The sequence below is a fragment of the Meriones unguiculatus genome, chromosome 9 (genome assembly GCF_030254825.1).
Source record: "Meriones unguiculatus strain TT.TT164.6M chromosome 9, Bangor_MerUng_6.1, whole genome shotgun sequence".
In the NCBI taxonomy this organism is placed as follows: domain Eukaryota; kingdom Metazoa; phylum Chordata; class Mammalia; order Rodentia; family Muridae; genus Meriones; species Meriones unguiculatus.
In genome coordinates, this window is record NC_083357.1 from 101,877,417 (window position 1) to 101,904,742 (window position 27,326).

Genomic DNA, 27,326 nt, shown 5'->3' on the forward strand with positions numbered 1-27,326 from the left:
AGAAAGGTTAGAAAAAACTTTAGTCCCCACTGAAAAGCATTTTATTGTACCATCTTCCAGTTAACTGACTTGAAGGCTTTCTTGCCGTTAGGAATAATCGTATCGTTGAAGTTGTTCTTCACCCCATTCCTGTGAGAGAGAAAAGACAGGCAAGTGCACGCTGCTTTTCAGAAGAAAGTGGACCTGGACCCAAACCTCAGACTGAGCTTCCCATTGATGGCTTTCTTACTATCAAATCTCATGGTTCTACTTGAAAATAGGTAGATGGGAGAGCAAAGTTAATTTGAAAGCAGACTTTTAACTTGCATGCTCTGAATACATTTTTTAATTTATTTTTTATTATTAATTACACTTTATTCAGTTTGTATCCCCTCATCAGCCCCTCCCATCTCCCCTCTCAGTCCCACCCTTCCTCCCCCTTCTTCACGCATGCCCCTCCCCAAGTCCACTGATAGGGGAAGTCCTCTTCTCCTTCTTTCTGATCTTAGTCTATCAGATCTGATCAGGAGTGGCTGCATTGTCATCATCTGTGGCCTGGTAAGGCTGCTCCCCCCTCAGAAGGAGGTGATCAAAGAGCAGGCCAATCAGATTATGTCAGAGGCAGTGTCTCTTCCCATTACTATGTAACCCACTTGGACACTAAACTGCCATGGGCTACATCTGTGCAGGGGTTCTAGGTTATCTCCATGAATAGTCCTTGGTTGGAGAATGAGTCTCTGGGAAGTTCCCTGTGTTCAAATTTTCTGGTTCTGCTGCTCTCCTTGCGTGGTTTCCGTCCTCTCCAGCTCTTACTATTTCCCACTTCTTACATAAGATTCCATGTCCTCTGCCCAACAGTTGAATACATTTTTTAATGTAAAGTAATTTAAAACAGTAATTTTATTCCTTAAATTCAACAATGTGGCCCAGAAAGACAAAGAAATATTCTGTGTGAGTCAAATAAATATTCTGTATTATAAAAATAGCTTCTCTGTAGATGTTCCGGTGGGCATTCTCTTAATCCATAAAGTACTTCCGGACAAGTGATCACTTATTAATCTGCCAGTAGACTAACGGAACTCTACTTAGCAATTCAGCTCACTCCCGCAAGAAGGGCCCTTTCAATTCACCTGGACAAAGATTACCCATGGGGAGGTGCAAGATCATTTCCATACATTACGTCCCTGGAAGTGCATGTATTTCAAAGCTCACCAACTCGGGGAGCTGTTTTGGGAGGCTGTGGACCGCGGGACTGTGTGGCCTGGCAAACAGAAGAAGTTTACTATACAGACCTCCGGATCCAGTCCAGCTCCTTGTTTCCAGGACAGGCCCCACAGAGCGAGCATCGCCTAGGGACTCAAACCGTCACCGTCTGAGACCTTACGTGGACTCAGCCACTTCTGCCTCCGTGTCTCCTCCACGACTGTGGATGGAGTCCTCAGAAACTCTGAGCCAAAATAAGCCCTTTCCTCTTGAGTGGTTCCTGCCAGCTACTTTGACAGAGTGTCAGAAATAAATAAATAAATTAGAATGCAGGTACGAGGTCTGGAAAATAAGAGCAAAGTAACACAGGTGTGGTAGCACGTGCCTGTAATCCCAGCACACGCGACATCAACTCAGGAAGATTGCCAGGAGCTCGAGGCCAATTCAGACTGCATAGCAAGTTATCAGGCCAGCCAGGGCTACCTAGAAAGACCCAGCCTCACAAATAGAAAAATAAAACAAAATGACAAAACAAAAACAGCGACAACTTACAAGGAGGACTGGCACAGCCATAAATCCAGCAGAATTTTCAGTCTTCAGAGAACTGTATGTTTCTGTTATCTATCTATCTATCTATCTATCTATCTATCTATCTATCTATCTATCTATCTATCTATCTATCTATCTATAAAGGAAGAAGGGAGAAAATATATTTGACCCAGATCTATACTTCATCATTTTATGTTCAATTAAAAGATTTTTCTTGAGAAACTACTTTAAAATTTAACATTACACTGACCAGGAAATCAAGTTGGAAAATTTCAGATTTTCACCTTTCCCTCCGTATCTCCAAGTCCAATCCATGCCTAGCTTAAATGTGAATTTTCACCTCTTCCTCCTAAAACTAAGAAATGCTTAGCATTGCCCCATATGCTGTTGTCACTCAGAGCTAGCGTATCTCCCATGCGCAGTGACATGAAAATACAGATCAGCTTGCCCTTGTAGTCCTTGGGTGTCTCAGGTTGCTTAGGTACCTATGGTCTTGGTCTTCCCAGCAGGAAGTAGTCAGCTATGCACAGCCATTCTCCATATGAGACTCTTTCTGGTAGGTCAGGACTCCTGATATGGTTGGCTTCTCGGCTGTTGAACCTAAAACAACAGTGAAGCTGGGTTTAAGTCTACCTTGCTTCCAGGGTAGAAGCAGAACCTGGTAAAATAAAAAAGGTGGAGAGTCTTGGAAATTTTACCTCGAACTGTAGTATGCAGTGGAAAACGAATTCCAGAGTGTGGACAACGCCAAGATTCAAGTTGTTTTTGGTTGTGTGTAGAGAGTATGAGGTAACACAAGTGCTGAGAATTCTAAGGAAGAGTTTTAGATATCCAAAAGACACCAAGATCATTTGTCACTAAAGCAATCGGGTCACAAAATTTAGAAAATGCTAGTTAACATAACTCTCTGTTAGTGAAAGAAACGAATGACTAGATTCACTCATTTCTAACCCTGGAGGTTGCTCTGGGGAGCGGGGAGGTGTACCGTGAAATAGAATATCAGAGGTCTGGCACTAAAAAAAAAAAAAGAAAGAAAAAGAAATTTTAAAACATAGTCTTCCAGGGGGCTTTAAACACTGCTGATTGATAAAATTGCTCTTTGGTTTTTATTTTGCTTGTTTAAGCTTTGCGCTATTTGCTTAGTGATTGTTTCTTGCCTATGTTGCTTGTACTGTTAGAATATTCAGCAGCAACAGAACACCAAATAATTCCTTAGGAGCCTGCCCAGTGCATATTTCTGAATCTTGTGTTTGAAAAAGATACAATAGATATGCTCTTGGACATTTCTGTATGTCTCCAAGTTTCTGTCATTTGTATGTGTCGGTAAAATGTCATATGTTAGCCACCTCACAGAATTATTGATGATTAAAATTTAAACTTGCTACAGAACACAACACACACTGAGCCCTCACTCATTAAAATTTGTTACCTTCTCCTGCCTTTTCTTATTTTAAAAAATGGGCGAGGAGTTAGTACAGGGAAAAGGAGAGTGCACACCAAACAGCAAGTTCATTTCCATTCAAAGGTAAATGCTATTGACATCTCTTGGGATATTTCCTATATCCTTTTGAATTATTAAAAATATGCAATCATGTGTAATATTGTGACTGTAGTATTCTCACATAGCATTGATTTTCTTTTTCCTAAAATGAGGTCATGTCTTGTATAACTTCCTATAATTAATTTAGACAACCATTTGGTAGGCATTTATTTTTCTCCAGGTTTTGGTTAGTTGGCAGTGAATACTACACTGGAAACAAAGCTTGGATTGGAGAGTATTCATGGTTGTAAATATGGACAGAAACAGGCGATGGGTAAAGAGTGCCGGCTGCATTCCTGATGACACCTCAGCAAGCCTATGTGCTTACGGCTGAGGCCACCTTTTCACGCGGGCCTGACTTCCCTTGCTTAAAATTATTTCAGAATTACTTTATTGAAATGAAATTGATTCTGGCCAAATCCTGTGCTGCTATGGTGGGTGGGAAACTGTGGTGCTACATTGGAAAAGGCAGCAGCATGAAGGCTGTGAGACTGAGGGGTTGTGAGACTGAGGACGCTTAGAGTAAAGGTAGAGCAGGCTCACCCTCGTTTTAAATCTCGGAGATTTCCTAGTGTTAATGAAATCACCTTGGGTTGGGGAAAGGCCTGTGAGTTAGGTAAGAAGCCAGTAAGTCAGGCAGAATCTGTCCAGGACATGGTTAAGCACAAGAATGTGGAGAAAGAAACAATGAGTAATCACACAAATGAATAGAGTGCTCTCTGACCTACAGGAACCCCCACTGTGAGTCAAATATATCACCATAAAAAAAAATACAAGTTGCCCACGTTAACATGCTGAAAATAAAAGGGGGACTAGACGAGCTGCTTTTGTATTTATGAACTGGGCTGACGGCATAAGGACGTGGCTGGCTCCTTAGAGCTGCAGCAAAGCTCTTGATCACAGCTGAAGTCTCTGGGAGGCACTGCCCAGAGGTACTGCCTTAGCCGGCTTGGCTTGGTCCGGCTTCCTCCTCTACTGAGTCCCCAAGGGACTATGTAGAATGTTTGTCTGCAGAATTAGCTTTATTTCTAATCCTGTAAAGAAATGCATGTAAAAAGTGTCTCGTATCTTTTAAAAACTTACCTCTCTGATGACATGTTGGGTTGACTGACATTTGGGCCACAGTGGCACAAGAGAATTATCTGCAATTGGTGAAATAAATACACACGCCTACCTGATTCATCCACGGGGCTCAGCTTGGTACTAGTGCTTTTGTTTTACGTTCATTAAAATTCTTATCAGGCCATAAAATGCTGAACATTACCCAAAACAAAACAAACAAAAGCACCTCCCCAAATTCCCAAAAAGCTTAGGCACAAAGGCAGCAAGTTGTTTTATAAAGAAACAGAGCAAGCCATTTATTGCTTTTCCTTCCTTCTTAAACATTTCGTAGAATTATTAAGTTTGAAATTTTGTGACATCTGTAAAACCCTGATCACTGAGGTTTTGTTTCTTCAATTCTTACTCTGCCTTACGAAGAAAAACTAAAAAATGGAAAGAAAAACTGAATTTCTGTACTTTTTGTACATATTCAAAAGTAATAGAAAAGATTGGGTTTGTTTTAAATTAAGTATTTTACTTTTTAAAGAGTCGGGTTTTTTGTGTGCAAGTTGGAGAAGCAGGGAAGGGTTAAAACAGGCATGTCTACGAATACAACTAGTCTGTATAGACCCCACGTTACACAAATATGCAAATATTTTGGCCTTTATTTTCAACAACTGCACATGCAAATTAATTCCAATTTTAGGAAATACAATTATATTGTAAGGAAAAACCGTGAACTCTGTAGAGACAGAGTTGTCATTTGATATATGCTATTGGGTTTTATTTTATTCTTTATTGAATGCATATGGACCCACTGGTTTTACTTTTCCTTGCGGTAGGGAAAGAGGTAGAGATTGAATAGGTTACATACACTGCATTATTTTTAACAGACATTGTGTTCCATTAGAGAAAGAATCATTTTCAGTGAATGTACCAGAGGCTTCTGGTTGTCTCTGTGAGGCTTGTTCTCATTTTCTTCTATGATAACAGAGAGTTTGATTTGGGGTTTGGCACAGTGCCACCAGCTCAAGACCACATTTCCCAAACTCCCTTGCAAGGTGTGGTCTTGCAACAAGTCCTACACATGTGTTTCCAGCACACGTGCTGCTTCTCCCCCCTCCTTTCTGCAGCTCAGAGGTAAGCACTGTTGCCGCCGATCAGCCTAACCTGTATGACAGAGCGTGCACTTTGCTGATGGTAGCACAGGAATCCACCGGCAATGCATGCCCCAGTTTGACTAGATGATCAGTATACCATTCCATAACCACCTTACTTCAGATTTCCGTGCAAAAAAGAAATGAGAATTCATTACGTCTATGCTTCAGTTACATAGGATATGGATTATGAGAAGACAAACCAAAGCTCCATGCCTAGAAATGGAGCATTGTCTATGACAAACCTTAAGACATGGGTCCTGATGACTCGGGTAATACAAGGCTCAGATGCAAAACTTCTTGGTATGCTGTGCTAAAATGTATGGTTACACTGGTACTGTGACCTCAGGACGGAATGCACACTCCAATTACAGATTAAAGATTTTCAGGGATGAGGCAAAATATTGTCTTATGTTGGTTACTTGGTATTTTAGATGAATCTACAAAAGGAATAAATCTAGGCAATTAAGTTGATACCTGAGCGTGCTTGCAACAAAAGTCGTCAAGAATCTAACAGTCTTAAAGTAATGAGTTATATATACTGCATACCTCCACCTATATGGTGCAAGTAATGTACCATGAACCATTTTAGTAGTCTGTGCGCACTATTCAGAGGGCCTGTCTTTGCCCATTTGCTACTACTAAAACAGAGTTCCACAAATTAGGTAAATTATTACAATAGAAGTTCATGTGGACTGTAGTTCCAAAGACCGGGAATTCCAAGAATATGATACTGGCTAGGTCTTTCATGAGACCTAGTGTTTCATGCTAGAAAGCAAAGCGGCAAGGGAGCATTCTAAGGATAAGCTCACTCTCACGTAGCTAACCTCCCAAGATAGTGGATGTGATCCCTTCATAAGGGTGGTCCCTCTGTAACGAAACCATTTCTTAAATCATTTTCTTGTCTTGGTGTTGTCTCAATGACATTTAAATTTCACCATGAGTTTGGAGAGGACATTGAAAACATAGCAGATCCTAAATATTAATAACCACATGTGTTCTCTTAAGAGGGAACCTTAGCATAGACAGAAACAAAGCAAAGTAGGCATAGAGAATGTGTCCACACGGTAAGGAAGGCTAATAGCACCACAACCACCAGGGTTGAGAAGCAAGTTTTCTCCAGAAGCTGTGGGGGAGGGCAATATTCTTGCTTCAGGTCCAGTGAAACTGATGACAGATTTCTATTCCTTTGAAGTACGAAAAAAATAAATCACTGTTCCTTCAACTCAGCACATTTGTGGCATTTGTCACATTAGCTCCAGAAAAATAGCATCATGGGAAAGGTAGGGGGCAGGGAAACTTGGTTAAGTTGCCATATGACTGTGAAGGCTCCTTCCCAGCCTTGAACTTCCTTCATCCAGCTTTTCAGGGTGAGAAAATGATAAGCTTCTGGCTTCTCTCAGTCACAATGATTTGCAGTTTCTGCTATAAGTAGGCAAACCAAAGAACAAGCAGGAATTATGTCATTTAGCTTTCTGTTTCCAAGCCAAAATATAACTAAATCATACAGAACAAATAGATGTATACCCTAGTAATAAAATTTAGTATCACTTTTTCCATACCGTCATAGGAAGTAGGTAGGTACAGAACGCTTTTCATCTGAGCTTGGCACCACTTGCTTGTTTCCATGACTAGACTCCAGATACGTGGAAATACTATTTTTACTGCAAAGGCTATATAAGTCAAAGAGATGTTTTCAGTGGTGTGGAAGTAAGCATGATACTATTCACTACATGTTTTATAGAAAATGGGAATTTGGAGAGTGTCTGAGTACGTTGGAAGGTAAATGAAAATCACCCAGTTTTTGACTGATATCTTTTTTTCTGTTGCTTATTATTTCATTGTCAATTGTCCATTCTGTTTGTTTGCACAGGATTTGCCTTTATTACAAATCCAAGGTTCCCCATCTGGAACAAGTTATGTAATCTCTTTAGGTTTCTGTCTCCTCATCTGTGAGATAAGGCTTCTTCCTAGGGTCCCCGATCGATGTGACAAGATCATCATAGCATGTCTGCCATAGGTTAAGACTTTACTCACAGAGGAGGGCTTTGCAGCCAGTCCTGAAGATACCTGATAAAACAGGATCAGATGAATGGGGAGGAGGTCCCCCCCATCAGTGGACTTGGAAAGGGGCACGGTGGAGATGAGGGAGGGAGGGAGGGACTGGGAGGGAATGAGGGATCGGGACACGGCTGGGATACAGAGTTAATAAAATGTAACTGATAAAAAAAAATAAAATTAAAAAAAATGTAATCAAGGAACAAAATGCCAATATGTTGAAATCTACAAAGCCCAGGGTGCTGAGGGAGCTTAAAGAAGACACTAATCGAAACGTCAGCAGTGCTCACGCTTGGACTGCACTGTTACCGTGACGCTCTTTTTCAGCTTTCTTTATTATTGTTGTTAAAAACAATTTTAAATTTAAATATAATTTGACCATATTTTCCCTTCCTAAAAAAAAAAAAAAAAAAAGACTTTACTCACTGGAAAGTAATATTAGCTATGGTAATTCATATGATTGGTATCAAATAAAGAACCAATAAATATGAGTTTGTAATTACAAGATGATACTTTGAAAAGTTCTGTAGCTATATATACCTACCAAAGGCTAGAAGCCCTTTAATGTATTTGTAGAGATTTCTCTTTACACAACTGCAGAATTCCAAAAGTGTCTGTCCCATCTCAAACACTAATACTTTGCAGGCCTGAGGCCATGATCAGATTCAGGTGATTGCCAAGAACTTAGTCGGAAGTTCAGAAAGACATTAAAATAGACCCAAGAAGGAGAATGTAGAAGAGAAAGCTATAATACTGAGATTTTCTTGCTTTCTAGTTATATGTTTGTATTAACAGCTTACCTCATTTAAGCCACACAAAAACCTCCTACCACAGTCTTCAGTATTACAAAAGAAATATGAAACAAATGTCTCATCTAATATCAAGTAATTATTATTTATATATTAAGTATTTTAATTAATGTGCATGTTGTATTAAATTCTGTATGCCTTCCATTATATCATGCCAATAATAAACCATTCATCCTTCCGGAACTATTTTTCTTTTTTTCTCCTGGTATTATCTTTGTAGGGAAAGGATGCTATCTGTATCCTATCTGATAAGCCTTCTGGAATATAAAGACAAGGGTAGAGCTTCTGGTCCACAGTTCCTCTATGCTATAACACTTCCCGTGGCCTCTATGAAAGATATTTCTGGGCTGGCAAGATGGCTCAGAATAGGTGCTGGCCATGCGAGCCTGTCAACTGACCTTAGGGTTTTATCCCTGGAACCTGCAGAAAGGTGGAAGGAGAACCAATTCCACAAAGTTGTCTTCTTAACTCAGTATGAGTGCATATCCTCAATGAAGAAAAAAACTGCAAAAGATCTTTATAGATTTCTTTTTTCTATGAGTGACATTCTGCAGTAACATTTTCCTAGAGTAATGGTGATTTCCAAGTAGTCAGCAAATTTTGGTAAAAGTCACTAGGTAAAGTCTATGAAGATTAGAAATCATATCTCTTTAACCAAAGATGAAGATTCCAGAATAAAGAGAAAACTTCTACACATCACAGAAAAAGAAAAAGACATGATGTGTCATTTCTGGTCATCCCTGACTGTGAAGGAAGAAAATATAATCATTGAAGAGGCAGTTGACTTGTTGGTTAGAAATTTTCTTTAGTTTTGAGCGCTGGTTAACTTGTTTGTGGACTCTGAGAAATGTGTTTATATCTGGAGAATGGTTTTATTTACTTAATTGTATTGTGTTCTTTAAGGTTGTAAGATGAATGTTACTAATGTAAATAAGAATCATTTCTAAACAATGATGCTTTGGTGACGGAGACTGTGGAGGTTTGAATGAGAATGGCTCCCAGAGGCTCATATGCTTAACTGCTTGTCCCTAAATCGGAAACAGTTAGGAAGGATTAGAAGGCGTGTCCTTGTTGGAGGCAGTGTCACTGGAGGTGGCTTTTCAAAAGCCCATGCCAAGCTCAGTCTCTGCTTGCTGCCATTTAGAGCTCTCAGCCACTGCACCAGCATTGTGCCTGCCTGCTTCCCACCACAATTTTTGTGGACTAACTCTCTGAACTGTATGCAAGACCCTGGTTAAAGCCTTTCTTTTGTAAAAATTGCTTTGGTCATGGTGTCTCTTCATCGCAATAGAAAAGTAACTAAAACAGATACCCAGTCCCCATATAGGTTTGTTGGAAGAAAGTGAAAGTTGCTTATCCCCAAGTCCACAGCTTTGGAGTGGATGAAGCAACAAGGACAGCGTAATAAACTGTTGGGCTCACCAGGGAAAGGACACAGCTCATTTGGAGTCTCTTATTAGCATGTAGTCTCAGTGAGACTAAAAGATGCCACATGATTTGAACAGACTGTTATTGGAAAGAAAGGTGAAAGAGATCCGCTCTCAGTCCAGGGAGCAGCACGCATCCACAGCAGACTACACAGTAGATGTCCCATGGGAACTACTTCTCTGCCTTGGCATGGGGACACAAACAGTGTATTGTTGCTGGACCAGTGGCAGGTGGTGGCGTGTCCTCTGCCAACACGTGTCTTTTTCCTTTGATAATAGTGTTCAGAATTCTTAATGAATAGTTGGATAAGTGTCCTGGGTTTCTGGGTACAGACACGAATCAATAGGCCTGGGATACCCTGACAGTACTGGCTTCAGTTAACACAGACATCTATGAAAGATGCTAAATAATCTCTTATTGTTTAATTTTTTAAATCAATCTAAACAAAACACATTGGAACTATATTACTATACTAGATAATGCTTTTTAACCAAGGTCTATTTAACACATTTAAATATTTGTAATGATTTTTAGCCAGATAGTTTACACTTAATTAATCTTGTTTAACTTCCTCAGCATTGTCTTACATGGTGTCACCACGGCATTTTATCCAGACCAAAATTAAAATATGCTTTTGGCAATGAAAGTTTTGGGAAGTTACAAAATTAAATACAGTATCAGTATAAATGTAATAATGCAAGTTTTAATTCAATATGTGATGAAATGAGAAAGAGAAGTGCTTTTAGATATATTTATATGATCTTTAATATGTGGTAAAATGATACATGTACTAAAGAATTGTTTTAAAATATTTTATGATTTATGTTTGATTTATATATGTGTTTAAGTATATATCCCGTCAGGGATATATGCAAATTACCTGGGTAAAAAGAGTTGTGAGTAAAAGAGGCTTAAGATCCCTGGTCTAGACCGTGGCAAGGCAATGATGGTCAGTCTTGTAATTGAAGGTGGTGATTGTGACCATTTATCTGATTCTAGTCTTTTTTGCCTTGTTATTTCTACACAAGGCTAAGTCGAAATATTTTGGCCCAGGTAATTTGGTATGGACTGTCCTGTGCACTGCACAACTCAGGCCTAGACCTTGATAACAGTCACAGTTTGAGTTGTGACCACAGGAATTTGTCCTCAGAGCTTAACAAATAGCCCATAAAAACTTGCTCATTGAGAAGAACCTTTGCTTTTAAATGCATAAGCCTCTGGAGAACAGAAAAATTTTGGACAGATGACTTGGACAAAGAACTGGCCAAAGTTGAGACTTGGGCCAGTGGTTGTATTATAAATATACCTGCTATTTGACATACAGAAAAATGAGGTAGAAATGTTAAGTTAATCATCAATAAACACTCTAATGTTGGATGTCTCTTCATGTTAACAGAGCTCTGTCTTTGTGTCTTTCCTTTTTCATGAAAGGATTGTTTTCTCTTTGAAAGCACAGTGTTTACTTACATTTCTAAGCCAAACTTCACTACCGATGCAAATAAAGAGGTGGAAAGGAATGAAAATCGAATAGGTTTCAGAAACATGGGCTCTAAAATTGTACATGATTAATTGTTTTAAGTTGCGTTCTTTCTAAAAGATCTGATTTTCTACAGTAAATGTTGATCAGAGAATCCCATGTGGAATGTCATGTAGAATATAACAGGATATTTTATTGCACATACACAGAAACACCAAATACAAATGTATATGTGTAGTATCAAACTCAAGCATGATTCTAGAAAAACAGAAAAAGCAGTACATTGCAGATAATTCAATTTCTGAAACATCTCAGGTCTCTGAACTTTAGCAAAAGGGAGTCACTCGCCTTGTATTTTTCCATGACTGATCTGTGATCAGTCAAAGAGAAATGTCAGGCTGTTGACAGAGCAAGAATAATGAGCATACATTTATGGTCTTTGTCAATAGCCCAGGAGATCGATTGCCCTCTTGACCAAGACCAAGTATTTCCTTCACTGAATGAACTTAGAGAAAAGAGGTTTCAACCACAATTTATATCCAGGTGTTATGCTGGCCTTTTTGACACTTGTCAGTTGCCTTTCTTCAGGCAAAGGAAATTTGAAAGTCTGCAAAGATCACTAAAGTTGCTTTCTTTCAGTTAATGTTTACTAAGCAATGACCTGACAGATGTGTTCATTCCAGTGGCCAGTGAACAGCTGGGAAATGATGGCGCAGGTATTAGGGTGTTTGTCAGTCAACACTTAACTGCTCCAAGAATTTAAGCCTTTGGATGTTGAGCATATTTCTTTTATTTGAATGTGATGGTCTATCTGTCATATCTGTAGTGTTTTGTTGATGCTGGATAGCATTCAGTAAAATAAAAGGTTGATTGTTTTATTTTGAAATTCTTATTTTTTTTTCAAACACCGTTCTGATTGATGTCAGTGTCCCAAAGGTAGATATTTGAACCTGTTAGTCTGTATGTAACACTTGGCTCTCTTATAACAACTAAAATGTTTATATGTGTTCAGAATTTATTTTGTTTCATTTAATTCTCAAAAATTCATGGTCATGTTTTTGTAAATCTTCAGGAAATATGTTTAAGAAAATGTTTCATTTACAAATATGATGAAATAATTTTATTAGTTCATTGCTAGATAAAAATTAGATCAAAATCAGGATATAAATTTTTGCTTATCAAACTGACAAAGATAAAAATGTTAAGATACATGATATTGGAGATGACATATTACTCCCAGAAGAAAAAAAATGTTATAGATTCATTGGGAAACAATCTGACAATGTGAAGAAAGGGTGTTTCAAATTTCCAAGTATGAGGAAGATAATTGAAAGTCTGGGAATTTATCCAAAGAAAATCATCTTACATACAGAAAGATTTTGTGTACAAAGGTGTTCATTGTCTTATTATATAGAATAGAAGGGAAAGGAGGAAACAATGTTGACCAATAAAAATAAAATTTCAATAACTTGCAGGTCTATTCACTCTAGGAATGCATATGTTTGCTTTAAATATGCTAATTATTGGAACAATGAAAATTTCCTCATGTTATAATATGTAGTAAGAACAGCACCAAATTATAAATTATAAATTATGTACCCAAATAAAAGAATGCTTAAAAAAAGGCTAACCAATAGGAAAGCAGTATTTCTGATAGTAAAAACATGAGTATTTTTAGGTCAAATGTTCTAAAAATTCTACATTTGCCTTTTTTCTTCTATACCAGAAATAAAAAAGGCTCATGTGCAAAGACATGAGAACGCTTAAAAACGATTAGTCTGTAGCATAATCTTTATGTGTCTGGCGCTTGGACGAGTAATGTTTTTCTTTCAAACATGAAATCACTATGGCCACAGGTCTTAAGCACACCACTTTCTCAGTTAATCTAACTTCACCAACCCAGTGAATGATGATAAGCTTGTCTCGCAGCTGATTCTCATGACATCATTCAGCTTAATTTCATGGATGTGTTATAGTCAGTCTTACCTGTCAGTCTCAGCCTCCAAAATAACCAGCCAATTGATTTCACTGCTGGTTTTTTGCTTCTCTCATCATGTGCTTTCTAGTGTTCCCACCGCTTAGCTAGAATTTCCAGAAGCTTTCATTTCTCTGTTTGGTAAACAGAAAGGGAACATTATACCCGTGGCCCTTCTTTCTCTACCTTGTGACAGGGTACTAGTGCTGGGTGGTCATTATGAGAGGTACCTGAATGCTCACCCTAGTCGACTCCAGTCCCCAGCAATCACACAGTCGCTGGACTATGCACACACTCATTGTGTGCGCGGACTGGGATTGGGGGATGTGTTGGACATCTGCAAAAATGGGAGGTAGGAAATACGAAGGAGCCAAGTGTACATCAGACAGGGGATTCACATCTAGCCTACTCTGAGAGCAAAGCTTAAGCTGTAAAAATTCTCCAGACCAATAAACATCTTAATGAAAATCTCAAGAGAAATATAACTGGACAATTATTCTTTGAAGAAAAATGTTAATTAAAACTGTTTTGAGAGTCAGTCTGGTACCAATGCGAAGGGCTATTATCAGAAAAACAAACGACAAATGCTGGCTAGGATGTAGGAAAAGAGGATTCCTTACTGCAGGAGGAAATGCCAACTGCTGCGGCCCCTATGTAGGTCAATGCAGAGTTACCACAAAAAATAAATAATGGCTACATGACCAACTACAATAAATCCAAAGGACTCTAAGTCAAGCTACCAAAGAGATACTTTGTATATCCATGTTTATTGCTGCTGTCTTCACAATAGCTATGACATTAAAAAGTCAGCATAAATGTCCATTAATAGAAGAATGGATAAAGAAAATGTGATATGTATACACAATTGAAACTTTTAGTCATAAAAAAATAAAATCATGATATTTTTCTGGAAAGTGAATAGAACCAGAATCATTATGCTAAAAGAAATAAGCCACAGAAAGACAAATAAAGCATCTTTTTCCTTCATGTATAGAATCTAGACTTAAAAGTGTACATACATTTGCACAGGCTGGGGTTAGGGATGGGTGTGTCCACAAAGAGAACCATGAGGGGAAAGAAGTCTTAACAAAGTGAGCAAGTGCGTAAAGGACGAGAAAACACAGAACGGGCCACTACTTGAAGGGGAATAGAGCCAACAAGAAAAGACAGGAGGGGTTAGGGAAGACAGTGGGGGAGGGGTTAATAAAAAGTCATAGTGGCATGGATATGTTAAAATGCCAAGACAAAACCCATCACCTTTTATAAAGTTAAGTTTTGTAAAACTAATTATCAAAATACAAAATACATTTTAAATGTTATTTTTTTAATTTTACAAACCTTATTGTTAAAAACTTATAAATGAAAAATAATAACACACCCAAACCAACTGGACCCAAAGTCTCAAGAAACTTCTACAGAGTTTCAATAGCCACTCTGAAGCCATGGGCTTCACCTTCATTTTTATGTGCATTTTACACAACACTTAACTTCAAAGAGCACTAATTCTAAAGTAATAGAGTCTGTTTTCCCTTGTTAAATACACTAACCTCTAACTTGCTAACATTTGAGACATGGTGGGTAAGAGAAAGAAGAAAAGGGGGATGAGGAAGATGAGCAGGGAAGGGCAACCTCAGAGTCATATTCAAGTTAATTGTGTATCGTATATTCCAAGCGGCTGAAGGCATCTGGGTACTTTTTGTGTTTTGGAAATAATTACTCTATTCTTACTACTTGAACACAGACTTGTTTTCTATTTTTCCTTAGACGTATTAGCCCCCCCCCTTTTTTCCCCCTCAAATCTCATTAAGAGTCTGAGTTCCTTCCCCTCCCACTTTTTAAAGCAGGCCTTGCATGGCTGGTTTCTTGCACTGTCAGCTGGGTGCTGAGGCAGGGGGTGTCACTCCATCTCCTTCTCTTCATGGCTCCATGGGAATCTTCTTTGTAGACAGGGCTGTTCTATTCCCTGCACAGGTCTTTTCATGCTGTTCCTTTGAGTAACACCTGTTGCAGGTGTTTGGCTTTTTCCACATGTGTACACCACACACACACACACACACACACACACACACAAACACACAAACACCAAGCAAACTTTTATCTTCCACCCTACAATCCAAATTCACAGACGTGTTCCCCAGTTATAATAGAAACCTCCGCACTGATTTATTTGCTGGCAGTTTGCAGCTGCGTCAAGTTCTTTGATCAGTATTCTGAGAATGCCCAGAGAAAGAACCTGTGATTGTCATCCCGGATTAGTAAAAGAGCATGTCTGCCAGCCCATCCGTGTATTTCCTTTCCATACTTATGTTCCAGAATTCACTGTCTATTTTCCAGATTTGAAACTTACTCTCTCATGCCGGGCAATGTTCCCGGTAAATTATTTATTAGGTTTCCCTCATGGAGTGTTCTCAGAGCATTTTCTTATCTTTCTCTCCATTTGTCTTGTTTTTGTGGCTGGGGTGGATTCTACTGGCAGATAGGAAAAGCAATGTGATTTAAAGCATGTTAATCGCTTCCTTGCAAAAACGTCTCCCTTACTAGAGTGATACTCGACTCTCGTGTTTTAATTCGTCTGCCAAATTTCTGAGCTCCAGTCTAGTTTCCCAGCTCCCAGCCTAGGTTTTCAGCTCTGCGCAGGTTGCTGTTTTTCTAGTCGGTGTGCATTTTACTCCAGGTTAGTGCGTCCTAAACGGCATCATCAGCGCCGGCTCACCTTGTCGAAACAAGGATTTCTGGGTCTCCGATTCAACAGGTCTTGAATAGAGTCTGAGGCACTGACATTTCATCAAGCTCACAGGATGTCATGAGCCTCAGGTCTTGAGGTGAGATTCAGCACCTCTCACCATCTGTCTTCGTTACTTTTCTATTGCCGTGGCAAAACACGGTGACCAAGGAAATTGCTAGAAGAAGATATCTAATGGGCTTTCAGTTTCAGAGTGTCCGAGCCTGTGATAGTGGAGGAAAGGCATGGAGGCAGAGACAGCTGAGGGGTCACAAACAGGAAGCAGAGAGCATGCTGGGAATTGGTCAAGGCTTTTGAAACTTTGAAGTTGAGCCCAAGACGCATACTATCCCCAACAAGACCAGGCCTTCTCATTACTCACAAACAGTTCCACCAACTGGAGACCAAGTATTCAAGCACAGGAGCCTGTGGAGGCAATTAGCATTCAAATCACCATATTTTACTCCCCGCCTCTCATAGGCTTCTGAACATATCATAATGCAAAATGCATTAAGTACAAATTCAAAGGTCAGCATAGTCTTTCACAGTCTCAACACTTTTAAAACTGTGTCTGAACATGTGTGTCTGTGCATCTATCATCTATATCATCTATATGTGTTTCTTACACCTTTTTTCTTGGCTCTTTTTTTCCTATTCTGGTTTGTTTTTAGTTTATTATATTATGGTTATGATTATTTTAAGTGCATGTTTGTATTCTGAGAAAAAAGTTTTAGGTTGGTAGGAAAGTGGGGGTGATCTGGGAAGAGTTGGTAGGGGAAAAAACCATAATCATAATATATTGTATAAAAAAGTCTATTTTCAATTTTAAAAGAGAAAAAAAAAAGAAGTCCAAAGTTTAAAATATTTTCCGAAATTCAGTGCAGTCTCTTAATTGTATCTCCCTATAAAAATTAAGAATCAGGGCTGGAGAGATGGCTTAGAGGTTAAGAGCACTGGCTGCTCTTCCAATAGGACCCAGGTTCAATTCCCAGCAACCACATGGTGACTCACAACCATGTATACTATGGTCTGATGTCCTCTTCTGACATGGAGATGTATGTGCAGACAGATATGACTCATATACATAAAAAATAAATGACAAATAAACATTAAGAATCAAATTACATACTTTTTTAACATAAAATACTACAGAATATACATTATCATTTCAAAAGGGAGGAATTGGGGTGTCATGAGAACATAATTAAAACTGAGCAGGGAACCGGTCAGCCCTACATGCCTGACACTCCCCAGTTGGCGGAAGTATTTGTGAAGGACTAGGAAATGTGTCTTTGTTAGAGGAGACACATCACTGGAGGTGAGCTTTGAGGTTTCCGGAGATGCTTCCTGTTTGTGTATTGAGACGTGTGATTTCAGATGTGTCAGTGGATGCCTTTGCCCACTCCAAACTCTACCCCTCTGAAACTGTAAATGCTTTTTAAAAATAAATTTCCTTGGTCACGGTGTTTTGTTACAGCAATAGACAAGTAACTAAAGCTGAAGTTGATGCTGGGAGCAGTGCTGTTGCTGGGACAAACCTGACTATGATGTCTTTTGGAAGTCTTTGGGATAGGAAAGAGGTTGAACATGGTAAGCCAGGTTTAACGAGTTATCCTAACAGAAACATGGAAGACAATCATGCTGAAAGAAATGGGGATTGTGGAGGGGCAGCCCAAAAGGTTTTAGATGGGAACAATAACAGCATCTGGGCTGCAGAACCATTCTTGTGATACATCAGCAAAGAATGTGGATGCTTTCTGCCTTTGCCCTAAGACTGCCTGACGCCAAATTAAAAAGCAATGAACTAATTTCCTTGGCGGTGGAATTTCAAAGCAACTTAATATTGACTGTGTTGCATGACTATGGGTAATCACTCTTATGCAGATCTACGATGAAAAGAAGTGAACAAGCAGGACAAAAAAAAATCTAGATAAATCCATGGAATCCCTAGCTTGGCCCACACGGGCCTAGAGGAGATTACTCCCACCTGATAAGGAAAGCTCAGGCCCTTCCACTGCTATTTCTCCCCTTATTCTTTGCACTCTAGGCCCCAAGCCCACCTAGCGTTCTCTCTTCCTGCCCCATGTTTCCTGCCTTGCACACTTTGATAAGCAATCTCTCCATTTTTTCTGATACAGCATTCTTCATATCTGTGTATCCTTCTCTTGTTCTTGTTCTTGTTCTTGTTCTTGTTCTTGTTCTTGTTCTTGTTCTTCTTCTTGTTCTTGTTCTTCTTCTTCTTCTTCTTCTTGTTCTTGTTCTTCTTCTTCCTCTTCGTCTTGGGTTCTGCTTAAACATCACTTCCATACAGAACCCACATTATCACCTGTCAACAAGCACTGGTTGAACCAGGCTGCAATCCCTTGAAGCATATTTTATAATGACTATGAGGATTGTCAGCCCATTTCCACTCATCAACTGTCCAGAAAGCAGCAGCCAACTTGTTTCTGTTCATCACTTTTTCCGTCACTATTGTTGAATGAGTAAAAATTAGGCCTTAACTCACCTGCATCGTTGATGAGAAACTAAGACTCAGGAAAGTTAGTTCATTTCCTCTTGTTTGTCCCACCAATATTGACAAAGTCACAGCACCAGATTCCTACCCTTTGGCTTCTGCTTGGACTAGTCACCTGCAGTACATCATCAATCAGCCTGTTACAAATGAGCACAGTCATACTCAAACAAATCACAACCTTCTCCCATCCCCTGCCCTGGAATTCTTGCAGATTAGCTTTGATTGAGTCATTCTTGGAAAGCATCTGAGAAGAAAGCTTGTGAAATACACCAGTCCAATGAAGAACCTTTTGTCGCTGACACAAATGGTCAATGGGAATATTTCTAGGAATATTTCTTTTCAGAAGAAAAGCAAGAATTTGTGAGGGGGGAAATGGCTGACTCAGCATTGTGTTTTCTGTGCAGGTGTGAGGCCCTGAGTTCAATCCTCAAATCCATGGGAAAAAGAAAAAAGAAAGAAAAAAAGAAGGAAAGAAAAGAAAAGAAAAGAAAAGAAAAGAAAAGAAAAGAAAAGAAAAGAAAACCAAAGTTAAACACAGTGACATGTGCTTTCAATTCCAGGCCTGGAGAGGTGTAGACAGGCAGGTCCCTGAAAATTGTTGGCTAGACAGCCTAGTTTGCTTGGCAAATATGGTGGTTTGGATAAGCAATATCCCTCATGTGTTTGAATACTTAGTTTCTAGTTGATATTGGTGTTTGGGGAGGTTTAGAAGGTGCGGCTTTGTTGGCGGAGGTAAGCCATTCCATGAGGTCTTTGAGAATTAATACCTTGGGCCACCCTCCACCCCCATCTCTGCTCTCTAAGAGCTCTCAGCTTGCTGCTCCAGCTGCGTCCTGCTGCTCGAGGCAGTACCTTCCTGCCCATATGGACTCTTACCCCTCTGAAACTCTTCCTCCTCTAAGTTTACAGCAACAGAAAAGTAAGTACCACAGCAAGTTTTGTGCCGGAGAGACCCTGTTTCTGAAAACAAGGTGGGATGTTGCTTAGAAACACCTGAAGTTGACTTCCAGCCTTGACAAAACTGTGTACCCCACCGCACAGACACAGCAAGAGTCTGAGGTGGACTGCTTTTCCACAGTCACTACCCCAACATGACTGTAGACCATCTTGCATGTCCTAGGACAAATTGACAATGAGTGAAAGATCTTCAGATTCTTCTTTCCAGAAGAAGTGAGTGATTCTAGGACCTATATTAGTGAGTTCTTGGAAATCAAGATCCCTGCTGTGGTTTTGAACTTCTAAAAGCATTATCTGGATGACCAGAGGGCCTTAGGGATGTAGGGAAGACTTGCCGAAGAGCTAGTGTCATTTGTCTAACAGCTAAGTGCTTCCAAGAAAGCCCTGAAAGGCCGTGGGATTTGTCCTCTTTACGGTTCCTCCCAATGCCCTTGTGGCTGTATCCCAGGAAAAAGAGTCTCCAGGATAGGCAATACTGTAAACTGAAAGTTTGCACGCATGCTTTTGTCGTCATACAAGAAAGCAGTTCATCCTGCTTCCAGAAATATGAAGGCTCAACTTTTATCTGTGGTGCCTTATCCAATACATCAGAAAACTTATGAGGTGTGGACTGGCAAAATGGCTAGAGGGCAAAACACTTGTCACATAGTCCTGACAACCTGAGTTTGATCCCTGGGACCCGTGTAAAGGTGGAAACAGAAAACTGGCTCTTCAAAGTTTCCTGTGACCTTAGCATGCCCATACCTACATAAACACATCCTATAATAATAATAAATAATAATAAATTTTATCAGGCAGGACCCACACACTCATGAGAGATTATTAATAAACTGTTATCTCATCAGTATGGCATTCCTTACAGTAAGCCTCTTCCCTAATATTGAATGCCTGCCCTCATTGTGTTCATTTATCTACGTAACTCATTTACAGTTCTGTGAAATGTCCACGCCAGTACCTGCTCCAAAGTGCTTGTTATTGAATGACAAACTGAGTAGATATATGAAAAGGTGGGTGGGTGGGAAGGAGGCAGCCTGGGCCCTGAAAGCAAACATTGGCTGCATGCTCACAGCTTGCTTTGCCTAGTCATGAAGTGCATTTTGACCTGCAGGAGAAATGAAACGAGAGAATCGCTGGAGAGGCATTATGGTGGGATGACCTTAAGAGGTTTGTACCAAATTTTATAGTGTCAGAATCTGTTAGGATACCTGAAGCGAAAGCATGGTATGATCAAGCTCTTACTTACACGCTTTGTTTTCATAGCTGGAGAATTCTGTCCACAATCAATGCCTTGCTGCATGTTTAACAGAAAATTTCCTGAGCTGCAGGAGTCTTGCAGTGCTGAGAGTTGTGCTTTGTCTCTTTGTACAGATCCAGTGAGCACAGTCATACATCAATTTAGATACGAGTAGGTAATAGAATTTATCACAAATGTAAACTGTTATTAAACTGTTTTTATCAAAAGAGTTCAAAGGAGGCTTATTTAAAATGTTTTTTTTTTTCAATTAGTTATTTTTTTCTGGTTTTCTACTGTGATTGATTGATTGATTGATTTAGAAAGGGTTTCCTACAGTCCTCAAAACTCAGTACGCATACAAGAATGGCCTTGAATGTGTGATCTTCCGTGTCTCTGCTTCCCAAGGACTGGGATTTCAGAGCTATGTCAGCACCCTGGATTTTGTGTTTTGCTGGAGTCTAACCAAAAGTGATGGGAGCAATTTGAGTAGGCTCAACCTTTAACATCGTGTTTATTCCCCAAAATAAACATATGCAGAAAAGCATATGACCTAAACAATGCTATTTCAAATAATAAAAAAATTATTTCTAAAATGTTCTTTTGTAATCTGAAAGTATTTTCTAGAACTCAAAGAAGATAACTGAAATTAATGAACGTTTCAAGAAAGAAGTTAAGTAGTTAGGAAACCAGTGCTTTGGAATCTTGTCATAGGCTCCTTTTTGCAATGTAGATTAGAAATCCTTACCCTTCTCGGTTTGAAGAATCTGTGTATCTCAACTTTGCATCGGGTGGTTTTACTTTATGTAGTGTATGTGTTCTTGGCAAGTTTCAAATTTAGCATTTTTTTTTTAGTATCTTTTAAATTTTTTAAATGTATTGGGCCCTTGAAAATATAATCACCAAAAATTCCTTATGACATAAGCAATTCTCTGTGTCACATGTATTGGAGTCAGCATTCCTGGAGTTTGATTTTTGTGGAGTGAGATAAAGGTCACAGAAGCAGACTGTCTTTTTCTTAATATTAAAAACAAGATTACAAGATGCTGTTCTCAAATACCATATGTCTTCCTTTCAATTGGTAAGAGTAATTTCTAAAGATCTGACACAAGAGCAGATGATCTACACTGGCTGGATTTAGGGGTAATTGGATTTTCTTTTCTCTTCACAAAAATTATGCATGCATGGAAAGAACGGTAAGAATGAACGTCAACTATGCCTACTAATTACCATCAGCTAGTGCCTGGCTTTTGAAATCTGATTTAAGAAAAAAAAATGAAATAAAACCACAGGCTTGGCTGATAGAAAACTGTATAATGTTTAAGCAATGATGGGGAAGCCCGGTCTTTAAGCAGACTAGACTTTGGACCAAACCCAACTAATGTTTCTCATCCGTGTTTATTTTGTTACTTGACATGATTCAACTCATTAAGGATTTCAAAGGTCCAAGGGAAAGTACTTGTACTTTGCCAAGGCATCCTTAGTTAGAATTCCATTATCTCCCATGATCCAAGACAGGGATTTCCTCCTACTCAGTTCTGAGTAATTATGTGTAAGCAAACCCTTGATGTTCTCCTGGAGTGACTGTATGGAGCTGATGGTTCACCATGAATCATTCATGGGGTAGAATCTTCAATGAGAGGGTATGGGAGACTGACGTTGATTTGCAGTGTTTAGATGAAGAATGACTTTTCAGTTCTTTTCATTTGCTTCATCAGACTTGATGCTTATCCTTGGTAAACCATACTCTCTCCTAAAATGATTACAAGGAAAGGAGAGCAAACAAGCATATTCAATTAAGCCTTCTTGCTCTAGCAAGTCTAATTTAAAATGTGCCCTGGGAAACGCTGCTTCTTTACAAAAACTGGAAATGGCTGTTCTAGAGGTGTGGCTCTCCCCCTTCTCTCTCTCCCCACCTCTAGCTTCTGTTTCCTTCCAACTCTTTCTTCCTTATCTGTTCTCCTTCCATTTACCCCTTAACTCTCTCTCTACCTTTCAGCTTTTTGTCTTTTTTCATCTTCTGCCCTAATCAGAGAAACAAAATGACTATAAATCAGAAAGAACAGTCATTGCCAATTTTTTCCCCAACCTGCTGGTTTAGCTTCTTTTGTCTTACAGGTTGGACCTGAGGTGTGACTGCCATGACTGCCAACTTGCCTTCCCTCTCCTCACTGTTGGATTCTTTTAAGTTCCAAGTTTCTGGATCCCAGGAAGTCCTCTTCAATGCAGATCTGATTTATGTTATTTTCACTTCTATCCTGATAATTGTAAGGAGCAATGAGCCAAAGCCTCCATCTCACCTCAAGCCAAAGGGCAAGCGCAGGGGATAACATCTGAATGACTTTTTCTTATTGAATTTCTCCTTCACATAGGTCAGTTATTTTTGCAGATAGCTTGGTCTCTGTTATGTCCTATTGCCCACACTAAAAGCCACAAACAACTGCTGTGGCCTGATTACATCTCTTCTTATATGTGCTGCTTTCAGAGACTGGGATATAGTCTCTAGTTTATCAACCATTGCAGGGATATCTCCCTACCAACCTTGATCTTGAATTTCTCAGTCTCTATAACTGTAATGAATTATTTCTATTGTTTAACCTACCTAGTTAAATTGTGTTTGTTATAAGCAGCTAATTAAAATACTTTAATACTTCCTATTGAATCAAAGCCAATGTTATTTTAGGATATCCAAGCTTTGCTATGTCTATGTCATTTGCTATCTTTCTTGTCATCTATTGTGTTTGAGACATTTTTCTTTTTCTGTTCATATTGTTCCACTTTTTATTCTCAAGAATAGACTTGATGTCTGTGTTGCTTGAGATGACCTTCTGTCAATCTCCCTAAAGTCCAGTTTAATTGAAATGATACTGTGTCAGAGATGCCTTCTGATACAAAGTAGCTCTAGCTGTTTCCACCTCCTTGGTCAATGGTGTGTCACTAGCTGAACTTACTGTGTTTGGTTATTTGTTTTCTGCTTTTTTTCCCCACTAGTCTTTCCAACAGCAGTGGCTTCCTGAGGAAACAGGTATTTTTTTTTTTTTTTGGACTTTTCTCCAGCACTTAGGATGGGACTTGACAAATAAAGGAAAACAAAAGTGAGAATTGATGATTTAAGTGAATGAAATGAGAAAACTAAGACCATATTTTTTCAAAAGAAATGGGGAAGAAGAGAAAAGCAAAGGGGAAAAGGTAAGATGGAAGAAAACTCTGTGGTAGGTTTTTATAGGTTTCTTTTATAGCTTTTGCAAATGCTACATGTTATTTGTCATGGAATTTCAGAGTGTCTGTAGGATACTCTGACACTTCTTGAACAACCTCTTATCATGTCTCATGAGGACCAGTGTATGGATTTCTGGAGATTTAGTAGTGACAGCTTTCTTTTCCAAGAAAGCACATGTCATTTGGCTTCCATCTATCACATACGCTTTTGACCATTCTTCAATGCCTCAAACTCTCTTGAGATGCTCAGAAGCCAGAGAGCTCATGCTGTGTGAGCCTCAATAACTTTTAGACTAGGTGAAACTACACAGGAAAAAAATATGAAGTAAAAATTTGTGTTAAGGATTTATCCTTTCATTAGTTGTAGATTATGAGACACATTAATAATATAATACTGGCAAGGGTGGTTGAGGAGGACTTTAATTCAAAACCTGTGTGGCCTTCACAAAGAGATTTGTCCCAAATATAAAATAAATAAACAATAATAAACAAAAAAATCTACAGTAGTCTTCCAGGGAGGCACCTTTTATACAGACTTTTTTTTTTCTACATAATATTTGTGATGATTTTTTTGTCTTTTTAATTTTTTTATTAATTACAGTTTATTCACTTTGTATCCCAGCTGTAGCCCCCTCCCTCATCTCTTCCCATTCCCCTCACCAAGTCCACTGATAGAGGAAGTCCTCCTCCCCTTCCCTCTGACCCTAGCCTATCAGGTCTCATCAGGACTGACTGTACTGTCTTTCTCTGTGGCCTGGTAAGGCTGTTCCACCCTCACGGGATGGTGATCAAAGATTCAGCCACTGAGTTCTTGTCAGAGACAGTTCCTGTTCCCCTTACTAGAGAACCCACCCACTATGAGCTGCCATGGGCTACATCTGAGCAGGGGTTCTAGGTTATATCCATGCATGGTCCTTGGTTGGAGTATCAGTCTCAGAAAAAAACCCTGTGTCCAGATTTTTTGGTTCTGTTGCTCTCCTTGTGGTGCTCCAGTCTTTCCCAGGTCTTTCTATCTCCCCCTTCTTTCATTAGATTCCCTGCACTCTGCCCAAAGTTTAGTCTCAGCATCTGCTTTGATACCTTGCTCGGTAGAGTCATTCAGAGGCCCTCTGTGATGATGGGAACTAGAAAAGATCATCCTGAGTGAGGTATCCCAGAAGCAGAAAGATACATGGTATATACTCACTTCTAAGTGCATATTACACTGATATTTTTAGGGCTTAACTTAGCCACACTTAAAATAACTTTATTTATTTATTTATTTATTTATTTGTTTGTTTGTTTGTTTACTTTTACAATTTAGTCACTTTGTATCCCAGCTGTGGCCCCCTCTTATCTCCTCCCAATCCTACCCATCCTCCCTCTTCTCCCTCTATGCCCCTTCCCTAGTCCATTTCTATCTGACCCTAGCCTATCAGGTTTCATCAGGACGGGCTGCATTCTCTTCCTCTGTGGCCTGGAAAGGCTGCACCCCCCAGGGGGAGGTGATCAAAGAACCAGCCACTGAGTTCATATTAGAGAAAACCCCTGTTCCTCTTACTAGGGAACCCACTTGCAACCTGAGCAGCCTATGGGTTACATCTGAGTAGGGGGTCTAGGTCCTCTCTATGCATGGTCCTTGGTTGGAGTTTCAGCCTCTGCAGGACCCCCTGGGCCCAGATTTTTTGGCAAAAGAACATTATTTAAATTGTTCAAAATTCACATTTTTGTCTATAGTTTTCAAACAGAAATAAATTGTTGTCAAACCCTGTGGATTCGGGGGCTTTAAGATAGAGCAATGTGCCAAGTAAAATTTTTCTGTTGGATTAGTCCAAAGGATAAGGAAATGTACTGGGCCAGTTCCTCTTATGCACATCAATACACAGCCTGTAGTGCTCCTGGAAACCATCCAGCTCTGACCTGCTGCATTGTGCTAAAATGTCAGGAACTGATAACAGGACAGACAGAAATGAGTTGGATCAGTGCTGTGCAGATGTGTGAGCCAGCTGAAACAGTGATGGAAAGGTGAGGTGGGAAGCAAGGTGAAGAAAGGTTTTCTGTCTGTCCTGTTCTCTTATTTGTGAGGTGTGGGCTGCTGTGAGGAGTAGCACCCGTGGAGAGAAAAGCAGTTTTTAACAGACCCTTAGAATCCAGCCTGCCGGAATCACAAAAGCAGCCTCAATAACTAAGGACCCCCTGGGCACCTACCTTGGGCTCCAGCGAGGCACGCAGGGGCGTGGCTTGGGTTACTGGAAACTGGCATTTGCACTGGAAGTTATTGGTGTTTGGATTGGATGGAGGACCAACAGGAGCATCTGAATTTGTGGACACCTTACGGATGTCAAGTCTACTCGAGGCCATCTCATCTGTGTTATAAGAAGACGGTTAGATTTTACTTTGACATATTAAAATAATTTCCCAAATTATTTTGAATATTTATTTGAATATTAAAATATTTCTCAAACAAGTTCCTTTAATATTCTGAAGCTCCAGAATAAGTTCCCAATTAATCCCTTTGCACCCTCAAAGTCTTCTATGTGCTATATTCTACATTAATTACTTTCAAAACAATTGTTCAGGTACAGATCTTGCTAGAGAAACATACTTTACTATTCTTTCTTTGTGTGAATAGAACCGTATCTAATAAAATGATTTTGGCTTTTTGTTGCTGTTGTTTGGTTTTGTTCTCTCCCTTCACAGAGTCAAACAGGCTGAATCGAACCCTTCTGATTTACCAAACAGATTTCATTTCGAGGTTGCCTTAATTCCAGTCAGCTAAGCGTTCTGAAAATGAACCAATTCAAGGTAAATGAAACATCCTTCTAAGATCCATGAGCTCCGCTTGGAAAGGGTTTGCTTTTCTCACTTTGCCCCTCCCGTCCCTTCTTGCCAGATTGTCTGAGAGTGAGCTGCGCTCAGGGATGGCCACCAGGGAAAGCTCCAGCTCATTAGCTTGCAGGAAGCGCTTCCAGCTCAGAGGCATCACGCTTCTCTCCATCTCCCTGTGGAGGATGCACTCGAGGTTTGAGCGTGGGGTGGCAATGGAGGCGTTTCCGTGCTATTTTGGTTTATTCTTCTGACTGGCTGCTCAGCTGTTCATGAGTCACCCTAACCTCAAAATCTGTCATTAGAACAGAAATAATGACACCTATTTTCTGTGCCTGCCTGAATCGCATGGAGCATTATTCATATTTCTGAAATCCATGTGAGAATTAGTCAAGGTTAGATATTAAAAAACTTAATGTAACTGCTACTAAGTTATGATTTGCATTTGTCTTTTAGGCTTTGAAAATTCTCTATAGTGAAAAGTTAAGAATGAAAAGAGGTCTTGGGGTAAAATTTAGTATGTTTTACAAAATAGTTCAAGAGTATATGTGTGTATGATGTATGTATAATGTAATATATATTACATTAGAACTTTTTAACCCCTTTGTTTTTAAAAGGGACAACACTATTTTATTCTCATGAAAATTCTGAAAGGACAGTA

At 39.4% G+C, this 27,326-nt stretch overlaps 1 long non-coding RNA gene across 1 annotated transcript; it reads right to left on the reverse strand.

The window, feature by feature from the left end:
• Window positions 1–444: 444 nt before the first annotated feature.
• LOC132656653 (uncharacterized) lies at window positions 445–26,822 on the reverse strand. Its single transcript, XR_009594373.1, has 3 exons — window positions 26,575–26,822; window positions 26,048–26,205; window positions 445–2,331 (listed from the first exon to the last, which is right to left on the reverse strand). It is a non-coding gene; the product is annotated as an uncharacterized LOC132656653 (long non-coding RNA).
• Between the last annotated feature and the right edge of the window lie 504 nt (window positions 26,823–27,326).